This window comes from Canis lupus, chromosome 22 (assembly GCF_003254725.2).
Source record: "Canis lupus dingo isolate Sandy chromosome 22, ASM325472v2, whole genome shotgun sequence".
Taxonomy (NCBI): Eukaryota; Metazoa; Chordata; class Mammalia; order Carnivora; family Canidae; genus Canis; species Canis lupus.
The window spans coordinates 27386644-27399504 of NC_064264.1; the positions used below are offsets into that span (position 1 = coordinate 27386644).

At 38.8% G+C, this 12861-nt stretch overlaps 1 long non-coding RNA gene across 2 annotated transcripts in view; it reads right to left on the bottom strand.

Moving 5' to 3' along the window:
• Positions 1 to 3982: 3982 nt before the first annotated feature.
• The window catches only part of LOC112656042 (uncharacterized), a 44375-nt gene continuing 35496 nt past the window's right edge, over positions 3983 to 12861 (bottom strand). The window contains exons 4-5 of one of the 2 annotated variants that reach the window (XR_004808302.2): positions 7651 to 7869; positions 3983 to 5849 (exon numbers count right to left, since the gene is read on the bottom strand). This is a non-coding gene — a long non-coding RNA (uncharacterized LOC112656042). Of the gene's footprint in view, positions 5850 to 6365; positions 7870 to 12861 lie in introns of those variants that run through there. The other variant, XR_003134058.3, reaches the window with a different exon arrangement.

Here is a 12861-nt window from a genome sequence, read left to right on the forward strand (position 1 = left end):
TTCATTGATCTATGTGTCTATCTATTTTTATGCCAGTACCACACTTTTAATTACCAATGCTTTGTAATATAACTTGAAATCTGAAATTGTGATAGCTCCTGTTTTGTTTTTCTTGGTCAAGATTGCTTTGGCTATTCGAGATCTATTGTGGTTGCATACAAATTTTAGAATTGTTTGTTCCATTCTTATTCTTTAGTGATAATACTTGAAATTTTTCTGTCTTTTCAGAAGATATAATCTTTAGCCATTAATAAGGCATAATGTGCCACTCTGTTCATATAGCCAAAGCTCATTTGTGAATCTAACAACAACAAAAATATGAAAAAGCTAGAATCCTGACTCCCAACATTGCCAAAATATATCGATCATTTGTTGGGAATAATTATCTCATGGTTGAAAGAACTCCTAAACTTTGCTTTTATATGTCTTTGCCTTGAGATATGCTTGGTAAGTAGTGAAAACATATAACTTCTCATCACCAATTGATTTAATAACAATTTCCCTTTCTTCTCTATTCTTTTTCCTGTTTGCGCACTCTCACCTTGTCTGACTTTGTCTCTGGCCATTTGGTTCCTAGAGCTCGGGGGCCATGCACCCCAAGACTGCAGCCCTTTCTTCAGTTCTCTACCTTAACCATTGCTCATCCTCTTGCCAGCAGTGACGTGGCAGCTCGCAGCCACTCACAACTCACAGACTCTAGCAATTAACATGAAGAAACAAGTGCACTTCTATGTTATAAACATTTAATAAACAAAAAGAAAGAAAGCTCAGACTTAGTTGGAGGTGGAAGGTCAGAGAGACAGGGACATTTTTCAGTTCACAGAACTTTTCTTAAACAATCAAAGAGGCCAATATCAATACTGTTTTATTTGTCTGTTTTGCCACATGTCCCTGTACTTTTTGATTCCCTGTTTATTTACCTGATTTTCACATCCCATCAGTTATCCCTGGCCTAAAGAATTCTGTGTTGCAGCTTATTCAAGAGCTCATTCTGTTCAGTGATGTTATAAGATAGCTCACACTTTCCATTGCTCAAGAGAAACATTTTTGAAAAGTCACTATGAGAATTAAAAATTGAAGTTGTGGATGGAGAGGAGGCATGGGAAAAGAGGCTTCTTTTTAGATATTCCTTATGGTATTCAGAGGTCTAAAAAGAATGGCACCTGAGCTTAAAATACCATCAAGGGTTTCTTTTTAAATTAATTACTTCATAAGATGATATTGTCCTTTCTTGGTAAATTTTAGTGCCAGCGCTTCACGCGATCTATCTGTCCAGACTTTTTACCTGTCATTGGCTTTTCTCATCTGTCAGCTGGTGTGTGCTCAAGAAATGTAAACTGACATTTTGTATGCATCTACACAGATTATTATAAGGGAAGTAAGTTTGTTGAGGAAAAATACAATGGGGATGACTACTGATCTTCCTTATGGTGAACAGTATATGGACTTCGGAACCATCTCCAATTACTCCATTGGTTTTGCTGGTTTTGGAACTCAAGTCCATTGGAGATCTTTTATTTTATTTTTAAAAAATAGTTTGAGGAGATAGGGATCGCAATTAAATATCCATAACAGGTGCTTGTCTGCAAATGTGTGCCTGCATTGGCACATAGCTATGTGAACGTGCAGTGTTTGCTAGCTTGGTAATTGTGAGTGGAATTTGGGCATCAGTTCTGGAAAACACAACCTGTAATGTTTTTATTTTTCTCAGCCAAACAAAAGCATCCAAAACTGTATGTTTTCTGTGTGAGCAAAAATCAGAAATGAGCATGGAGAAATGAATAGTTTCATGTGAGATAAATGTGTTAACTTCTCTCAAGTGCCTCTTTCAAATACAAATCTTTTTAAAACTATATCACACATCTTGCAACCTTCCATCGTGGAATAAACTCATCTAGATGGGTAAGGTCATTATTAGAAAACTGTTATTTTTCAGTGCAAGAATACAGGATACCTGTGGGGTTATTGAGTTAAATAGAGATGTGGGTCCCTCAGCCTATAGTTTTTTAGTTTTTCTTATCTGCTCTCCATTCTTTTTCTGTTTCTGTCTTATGGTAAAACTGACGTTCCTATTGTTAATTCCTGCCCTGTTGGCCATTGTTGACATTTATTGTTTGGATTGACAGATTGTTGGTTATTACTGAAAGTGTGCAATGTCTACACAATGCTTACTATATTCTCTCTACTTGGGAAATGTTTGAATAGTCCCAAAGTGGATTGGATAGGACAAAGGAGAAATCAAACTTCAGGTGAGGGCTGGTGGCAGGTTGCACCTCCCAAAGATGGCTGCCAACAATCTTCCATACCACATCTGCTTCTACACTGTGACCTTGACCTCAATTAAGAGATGGGCTTGATATATCCTACCTCTTCATATTTGAGTAGGTTTGTGCTGAATATGGCAGAAGTGAAATTATTGTCTTCTATGACAAAAATCATAGAAAATAGTGCATTTTTTGGTTTTATCACTCACTTTTGGAGTCTCGAGTCATCATATAAGAGATCTGACTTCTATGCTATGAAGAAGCCTAAGTCACATAAAGAGGCTATGTGAAGGTCGTGCAGTTGTCAGCTCCAGCCAAGGTCCCCATGACAGGCGTCAACCTCCAGGCACATGAGAGATTGTAATGCACACCTCCAAATGATTCCAGCCTTCACCAGCTGCATCCTTCTGAATCCCTCTTGCCCTAGCTGTTGAGTCTTCCTAGCTGAGGCCTGAAGCACCAAGGAGTAAACAGAGACAAAGAGTTCCTGCTGTGCCTTTTCCAAATTCTTGAACTACAGAATCTAGAGTGGTTTGTTATACAGCAGTAGTAACTAGAACAAAGCCCCAGGGGTTCTTGCATAAGTGGAGATTAAGAAAGTAAGTACCCAATCTTTGCAAAAACACTAAGTCATTAAGATGCTGGACTCTGGAGTTGGACAGGTCTGGATTCAAATCTTGACTCTATGAGCTGTAATAATTGTACCTGGGAAAGGTACAATTCTTATCCTCTTTGAGCTCTAATTTCCTCATTTATAAAAAGGGGACAATACTAGAATCCCACCATGGAGTTTTATGATAATGAGGTATTTGATATAAAGCATTTAGCAAAGTGAATAGCACAGAATAAATACTGTGACTTTTAGGATTGTATGTGTGTGTATGTGTGTGTGAAATGTTTAAATTCTCAAAGATTCCTGTTAGTGTTTTCTGATTCTCAGCTGGAATCCAAGCAATTGAGCTTTCCAGATAAATTAGGTTCACTATATTGGTATTAAGATTGTCAATGTTATTTTCATAACTCAAAACTTGGAGAGAAAATAGCAGAATATGTACCCTGAAGCAGTTGTTGCTAGATCATAAGTGTGAGGAAGGCAGAGACCATCTCTCTCTTTTTCATCATTGTATATCACCAGAGCAAATAGATTGAACACATAGAAAATAATACATACTGTTTGTATGAATCTCCATAAAATCCTATTTGTGTAGCTTTTGGATTACACAAAAGATAGAATTACTTCATCATCTGCTTATTTTCAGAATGGTCAAAAAGGAATTTTCTGAAAAAAAAATTTACTCAGAGGCCAAAATTTTAATATCTATTACAACTATTCTTTTATGTCTTATCTTACGTAGGGCCATTAGAAGCACATAAAATACTAAGATAATCCACTTTTCATATTTGTAGATAGAAAATATTTTCTCCATATTCTTGGAATATTATGATGGGTATTAAACAATTTGTTAAGTATGTAGCTTAATGCATTTTTTGCATAAATTCTTACAGTTTTAGCTTTAATGATTCAGAGGCCAAACTGATCATGTTGAGGCAGTTCTGTGATTTAAATTAATTATAACCTTAAACTTACTTCATAATTGCAATCAGACTAGGCAAAAGCTTGATTTTCTTGAAACAACATAGAGTTAATTAGAGTGAAAATAATGAACTATATAGCAAGGGATTTCACTATAGTCTCATAACTCAATTTTTTTCTCTTCAAGTTTTTATTTAAATTCCAGTTAGTTTACATACAGTATAATATTAATTTCAGATATAAAATTCAGTGATTCATCGATTACATACAATACCCAGTGCTCATCACAACAAATGCCCCCACCCTTAACCCATCACCCATTTAAAACATCCTTGAGTTATTTCACTTAGCATAATGCTCTCTAGTTCCATCCATGTTGTTGCAAATAACAAGATTTCTTTTTTTTCTTTTTATGGCTGAGTAATATTCTGATGTGTGTGTGTGTGTGTGTGTGTACCACAATTTCGTTATCCATTCAATGGTCAATGGACATTTGGGCTCTTTCTATAATTGGGCTATTGTTGATAATGCTGCTATAAACATTGGTGCGTGTATCCCTGCAAATCAGTGTTTTCATGCCATTTCAGTAAACAGTAATGCAATTATTCATGTCTTCAGCCCACTTTTAACTGGATTATTTGTTTTTAAGGTATTGAGTCTTATAAATTCTTTACATATTTTGGATAGTAACCATTTATCAGATATGTCATTTGCAAATAATCTTCTTTCATTCTGTAGGTTACCTTTTAGTTTTTTAAATTTTCCCTCACAGTGCAGAAGTTTTTTATTTTGATGAAGTCCCAATAACTTATTTTTATTGTTGTTTCACTTGCCTTAGGAGACACATCTAGTAAGAAGTTGTTCTGGCCAATGTCAGAGAGGTTACTGTCTGTGTTCTCCTCTAGGATTTTGATGGTTTCCTGTCCCACATGTAGGTCTTTCATTCTTTTTGAATTAATTTTCATATATGGTATAAGAAAGTGATTCCAGTTTCATCTCACAATTAAATTTTAATGGGAACACTAGCTTCTGATTTTTGTTAAATGAAACAGAATATAAGCTTCTATCTGGGAGTTAGATAACCTTGAAAACTTTAGCATTTTATTGATGACTAGTATAGAAGCTACAAAAGCAAATTCTGTTCTTTGGGATCTAAAGTTACTGTGTTATTCTTTTTTTTTTTTAATTTTTTTATTTATTTATGATAGTCATACAGAGAGAGAGAGAGAGAGAGGCAGAGACAGAGGCAGAGGGAGAAGCAGGCTCCATGCACAGGGAGCCCGACGTGGGATTCGATCCCGGGTCTCCAGGATCGTGCCCTGGGCCAAAGGCAGGCGCCAAACCGCTGCGCCACCCAGGGATCCCCCTACTGTGTTATTCTAATATAGGTTAGGTTATGCTATGGTGACAAACAATAGACATTTTTTTGTTATACCAAGACCACTTTAGGTTCCGGTGATTCACCAGATGGTGGCCCAACCTTATAGGTCCTTTAATCTCAGGGTACTTGCAATCTCAGTATTTGTGTCCACCATCTCTATCGCTGGGGAAAAGAGCACAGGGAATCTCATCCTGACGCAGGATTCTTTTACTCAGAAGAGATGCATGTCGCTTCCATTTCACAATTCATTGACCATGACAAGTCAAATGGTCATGTTCAATTTCACTGTGTGGGAAAGAGTCATTCTCCTATACGACCGGAGACAGTAACATAATGGGAAACATTGGTGAGTTCCAGGAATACTCCAGGAAGTGATGTAGTGGTTGTAAGAATCTGGTCCAACACCTTTTTTTTTTTTTTTTTAGGCAGAATCCTTTTTACTTCTCCATCTGATGATCATTGCATTGAATATAAATGGAATCTTTCTTCTGTAATTTAATCAGTACAAGCTAAAGTACAACAAAGTATGGCATAATTTACTGCAGTGGAATTTGGTAGGACAAGGTTCTGTCTTGGATTCCTTCCAAGGGGTGTGGGTACTTAGTTCTTAAGTGCCAGAGGGACTTGGTTACAATATTGCCTTGTTGAGAAAGCAGTTCTGAGACTGGACCTGGAAGATGATACCATAGTGAGGCTCTCACTTAATTATCTCCCTCTGGTGTGCGGCCCTGAGATAAGACACACAGTTGGAAAAGTAATCACAAGCTACTATAGTAGAATATCATTACATTTCAGATAGTTACTAGATGGATTTAAATATCCACCTTTTTTTCTATGAATCAGTGTGACACCACTTGTATCCCCTACTAGTTACTGACCTGACCTGTTGTTAACGAAAAGAATATATACACATAGTGAAGGTCTGATAAGATGCAGTAGGCAAGATGCGTTAGCTGTGATCTTTTTTTTCCCCCTCTAAACCAACCAGGGTATATTATCCATTTGCTGCTTTTAAGGCTAGATAGGATTTTCTGTCATGATTTTTTATTGCTGCATATAGATTCCTAGTTTGTGCAAGGAAAGTGTCAATAATTTGAACCTATTGTCACTTTCTTTAATGACCTTTGGCCATTATGAACTGAGAAAACTTTGTTCCAGCATGTTGGTAGTCCACTTCTAGACCTACTTTTTTTTTTTTTTTTGAAGATTTATATTTTTATTTGAGAGAAAGAGAGAGAGAGAATGAGCAGGGGGAAGGACAGAGGGCGAGGGAGAGAGAGAATCTTAAGCAGAATCCTTGCTGAACACAGAGGCCGACTGGGGGCTCGATCTCCCAACCCCAAGATTGTGATCTGAGCCGTTATCAAAAGTCAGAGGCCTAACTGACTGAGCCACCCAGGTGCCCCTTGGACTAACTTTTTAACTGAAATGTATCATGGTCAACTGTGAATAAAAAGATGTCAAACATGTATTGCCCTGTGTATTTCTCCCATGCCACAGAAGAATCCTTAAGTGTAGCTAATAAATGAACTGCTCTGGTACACTGTCTTTGTCCTCTTAACACAGGATTTGCCTGGGGAGCACACATGGGACTCAGGGTGGGGCAGACACTGTGTTGAAAGTCCGTGAAAGTGCTTCTACAATGTGCCTTTCACAGTAAGTGCCAGCCATTTAAGCAGCAATCTGAATCAGAGAACGCACTTGAGGTTTGCCACTTGTCCACATTTTCCATTATTTTATTATTACCACATATGCAATTTTTATTCCTAACCACATTTCCATAGTTTGTCGCCTTTTCAGCAAAAACAGGGCAGTACATTAAAAGATGTTGTCTTGCAAAGGAACAAGAATAATATCCATTTATCGGGTACCCATACAGGATATTGGTGTCAATATTTTTAAAAGGAGCATCAGTCCCCTGGCCCGAGGGCATTAGAACATCCATTCTTTACTAGAGTTGTAGCCCCTTTTAGGAAAAGGAAACAGAAGAAAGGCATATTGCAGGGAAAAAGAGTTGATCTTTGCAGCTAATGAGAAAGATGTACACGGATTTTTAATTTTATTTTGTAATTGGATTTTTTTCTTCTATATTATTCTCCCTCATGACCTTCCCCCCAATCTATTGTTGTATACAATGCCGTGCGTGTGGTCACCTCTATTCTTTCCTTCATCTAACAATCATGTATTGATGATCTACTATGTGACAAGAAAAAGCTGGTATTGGGGATAAGGAAATATGATTTTAAAACATTCACTGTTAACTAGGGGGAGATAACTAGATTAGGAATTATAAGAACTAGAGTAGAAATAGAAACAAGGTGATATATAGGGCCAGCAAGAAGGGCCAGTATAAGTATCTCTGGGGAAGGCGCAAAGGGAGAAGAATCCTCACAGCTTTCTGAGTGTGAAGGATAGGGACGAGTAGCTCAAAGGGGAATGACTGGCCCAGGCAGAGGGAAGAGCCCAGAGACCTTAATCAGCTGAAGTGGCAAGCATCCTGTCAAGGTAGTGCTTCAGGTGAGGAGGGATGTGGCAGAAAGAAGAATGATCAACCTCTGGAAGCTGCCTCATGACTCAGGACCTTGGTGCCATATTATGGATTTTGGGCTTCATCGTGTAGGTGGTGGGAGCCACTGAGCAATTGGAAACAGAGAGGGCGATGATCTGACTTCCATGTTGGAAAGATGACTCTAAAGGCAAAGAAAGCAAAGTTTTAATGAGAGGGCGCTGGGTTGCAGGCCTGAGGTGATGGCCGGAGTGGCAGCGGGCATGGCAAGAAGAGGAGGGACGCTGAGGGAAATTCAAACCACAAAAGTAAGAAAACTTGTGAAGTGATGGGATGCAGAGGGTTATGGAGAAGAAAGAATCAGTGATGACTTCCATATTTCTGGCTTGTGTTACTGGCATGAAACAAGAAAAGAAATACAAAAAATGAGCATTTTTGGAGGGAACATGAGTTTGAGATGCCTAAAAATTGAAAAGGATATAGCCGTGAATGCAATAGTACTGACTAACATTTATCGAAAACCCAGTATATGCCAGATATTGTTGTAAAATGTATATTTTATCTAATATAATTCTCACAACAGCCCAAGTAGCTATGGCTAGTATATTTCATCAAATCTAACATGTCATCAATTATAAAACACATCCTGATATCAAAGATGTTAAATGTCCTTTCTAGAATTGATAAAAATATGATATTATCCCCATTTTATGGATGAAGACACTGAGGCAGAGAGATTAAGTTATTTATGTAAAGTAATATAGTTAGGTTCATAGAGGAGTGGGATCCGATGGTAAACAGTCTGGCTTCAGAAACTGTTCATTTACTCACTGAGCTATGTCACTGCTTGGTACATGTGGCTTTCAGGAAAGAGGAGCGGGGATGGAGATTGAGTTCTGAGCGTTATCCGTAAAAAACTCTCATATGGCCAAGGTGGGGATGGGGTGTATGATACAGGATTCATGAATTTGTGATAAAAAAAATTAAATTAAAATGGAAATAACATCGATAATTACAACCAATGCTTTTTTTGCTACATTAACTCTTCTTAGAACATCAGAGTACACCTATTTTAGGCAAACGTCCTACAAGAGAAACAAAAGATGCAGTATTAGAGCAGTTGCGTATCAGAATCACCCAAAGAAAAATTGGAAGTTTTCAGAAGGGAGGCAATGGAGCAGTTGATTTTCTTGACCTGTCAGCTCTGAACTTCCCTGTGCACACTGCCATTTCCTCACATGTTCCGGGCGACGACAGCCAAGAGGAAGAGGAGGACGGAAACCAACCTGAGATGATTGCCAGGCAAGTGTGCAAAATCAAGGCTGTGGATTTGCACGTTATCTAACAATCCTGGGAATAATTAAATTTCTTACCTGTGGGCAGGTGTGTACTTGGCCATTTGCCTTTACTTATTAGGAAGACAATGTCACTTGGCGCATGCAGTGAGTCACTTTTTGGATGCGATCCTTCTGACTCAGTAGGAGCAAATTTGTTTTGCAGGCACAGTTTTTTTTCCCCCTTCTTTTCTCCCACTCTTGTCTTCTGTCTTCCATTTCCTCCTTGGATTATCAGCTCCCAAAAGCGGGAAGCCGAAGGGTGAACGTAAGGTTGCAAACAACAGCGACTTGGTTTTATGGAATTGCACGGGAAATGGAAAAGAAAGATTTGGAGCCCACTCCTCAGGTTGGTCTAAACCTTATCCAGACCAAAATGATCAACAGAAATCAGTGCTGATGAGGAGGGTTGCAGGAAAGCAGTGTCTCCGGGTCCTCAGCAGGCTCGGGTGCACATAGGTGTAATTTGCCTTTGAAAAGAAGACAGTAGAGTAGCCCAGCAAAGAGCGCTGCTTGGGGAGCCGGCCCTCCAGATGGGGTCAGTGTGAACAGTCAGTGTGAACAGTGTAAGCAGCTGCAGCTTAACCCAAACAAAAGCACGTGTTTGTAAATGCCTTTGGTCCCACTCTTCCTGACAATAAACAGAGCAAATGGAGAAGCCACTTCGGCAAGGAATGGGTTTCCAAGAGAAGAGAGCTGTGCTTTGGAGAAGGATTCTAAACTTTTGATTTGCTGTGTTTTGGCTTCTGAAGAAATGGCTGGTTTCTTTAATTGGTTGTGGTTATTTAATCCCACTCTAGTTAAACCATCCTCACCAAGTGTTTTTGTTATTTTTTTAACTCCAAAAATAACCCCCCAAAAACAAAACACATGGCGTATTTGTTTCAGGAAGGGTATTTGGATAGGAAAGAATTCTATTTATATCTCTTTGGCTATCACTGGCATAATGCAACCATCTCTGTATTTTTACTTTATATTTATTTTGTACCATAACTTCTCTATCAGCCCAACAACCCATATTAAGTAATCAGATCAGCTAGGTGATAAACTGCCTTATGTAAATCTTTTGAAAAGGAGGTGGCTTATAAATACATCCAAGATAAATACAAAATAGCGAAAGTACCAAAGTCATCTCCAAGAGGATAAAAACAATTTCTTTGCTAGAGAAAAGTTTGGCAAAGATATGATCTGAGACTCAGGGGGAAAGTATAATAATTCTCTGAAAGGTAGAAGTAGGTAATGAGCTGTCTTGTCTGCTGGGTGCCTGCATGGGTGGAACCCAGGCAAGGCTCAGGCTGAAACTTTTCAGAGAATGTATCAGAAATTATATTCTGCAGCTGCTAGCAGGGACTGTGAAGTGGTGTCCTCCACAGGAGGAAGACTTATGGTTGTCTCATTTAATGACAAGTCCAGAGGCAGGCAAGCTGATCTGTTACATGGCAGCTCCCTGATGTCATCAGGCCTGGGCTCTCTGTACTCAATCTTGGGCTTATAAAATGGTTGTTGGGGATCCCTGGGTGGCGCAGCGGTTTGGCGCCTGCCTTTGGCCTAGGGCGTCATCCTGGAGACCCAGGATCGAATCCCACGTCGGGCTCCCGGTGCATGGAGCCTGCTTCTCCCTCTCTCCCTGTGTCTCTGCCTCTCTCTCTCTCTCTCTCTGTGATGACTATCATAAAAATAAATAAATAAATAAAAAATAAAAAAATAATAAAAAATAATAAAAAAATAAAATAAAATAAAATGGTTGTTAGAGTTCCAGCAATCACATCCATGAGCAAGGGAGCTCCGCTTATTGAGATGGTCCCCTTTAAAGAGCTTTGCCTGAAGCCCTACCTACTAACATGCCTATCTTTGAAAGACCTAAGGAAGGTAGCTTTCCTCCCCGGGTCATTCTGCTAATAAGGAAGTGGGGGAGACTGATTATTGGGTAGATTCTGGTAATCATTGCCATAACCGGGCCCTGGATAGTGTCCAAACAATAGCTTAACAGCATTGAGGGCAAACCATGCTTATTTTATTTTAGCTAGGTCAAAGTTTTCAGAAGCTGAAATGCAGATGTTGCCTTTTTGTTAATACAGTTTACCGCCGAATATCATGTAGTCACTACTATGACATTTCACTACATCCAGGTATGGCTGAGCAATTGGGACCAGCAATTATAGAAAACCTGGCACCGAGAATTGAGTACTGATACCAACTGATCACATAATTCTATAGGACCATACTTCCTGCAAGAAGGTTACTATTATTATTATTATTTGGAATGGCATTTGAGGAGATGAATGTGGAGCTGGTTCATTTTATTTAAAGCTGTTTTTCCAAGGGCTTCTAAGTAGCTGACTCCGCCTTCTTGGATCCCATATGATAGAGATGGAATGGCCCCAGGGGTTTCAGAATAAAACTCTAGTCATTAGAACTTTTCTAATTGATGTCAATGGTGTAATAAACAGTTTTGCCATTGGTTTGGTATTTATACTCTAAGGACATGCAAACCACTGATATCTATCTTGCAACCCTCGGTCCATCAACAGCCATATGACTCTTCTCACAAAATCCCTGGTGGTCAACGTGGCCCTCACCCCCACCCAGCATATACTAATAGGATCTCAGTAACAAGTTCATTTCTGAAAAGAAAGGGTTAAAACACAAAAAAATCTTTATTTAACTCTAACAATTTTTTTAAAGATTTTATTTATTTATTAATGAGAGACATATATATAGAGAGAGGCAGAGATGCAGGCAGAGGAAGAAGCAGGCTCCAGGCATAGAGCCTGACGTGGGACTCGATCCCAGGACTCCAGGATCAGGCCCTGGGCTGAAGGCGGTGCTAAATTGCTGAGCCACCCGGGCTGCCCTAACAACAATTTTAAAATTGCATCAAATGAAGGTAAGTAGAAGTTGTTGGTAATGTAGGTTCTACCATATTTGAAATGATTATTTTGTTTTATAACTGGGGCAACCTCATGGAAACAAAGAGAGGGTTTCATGATGGCAATTACTATATATGGCAAAAGTAATCTAGACTACATCCCAGAACATTCGGCTGGATTGTGGATCACCAACTGACTCCAGAGAGCCTCTGTGCTTGGATTAGCTCCACTGGGCATGAAACAAGGCACAAAATGGGCTGTTCTTTTCTTTTTCTAGAGAATTTCATACGTAGCTACACCCCCGTGTGAAAAATAGAAATGATTTTTGTTTTTAAATTGGAACCAACTGAACCAACTCAAAAAAAAAAAATGTGGAAGGAATAAATTCAAGTGTGTGAAAGCATAAAGAGGCAAAAGGAAATAATTCTATTATAATTATTTTTCAACAAGGGCTTACATCTGTTTCTAATTTATACAGATTATTGACACATCTGGATGTTTGGCCTTAGGAATTGTAAGTTGCTGTGGTGGCATTTATTTTTTGAATCAACTCTTCAGACCACCCTGGAACTCAGGCAACTAGTTTGGAGAGAAGGTTGTGATATTTTAAATAAAGTTACCTTCTGGCATTTCAAAACCAGTGCAAATGGGATTCTATAAATTGTGGTTTTGCATATTTGACACCTGCAGGAAAAATAAGACCAAAGCCAAAGGCCTAATGGCTTGACAATGACAAATTATAACAGCCAGATAAAGCTATCAAAGGGACACTGGAGATGGGTGTAAGGTCAGCCATTCACATTAACCGTGGGGGACCCTAGATTTCAGCAGAAACCAAATAGTAACGGAGCAAATGACTGATGAAAATGTTGTTTTAACGTGGCCTGACAAAAGTATGCGTTCTAACAATGAAAATGGGATTGTTAAGAAGTAACGTTGATTAATACTTTACCTCTTGGACTGATTCCTTTT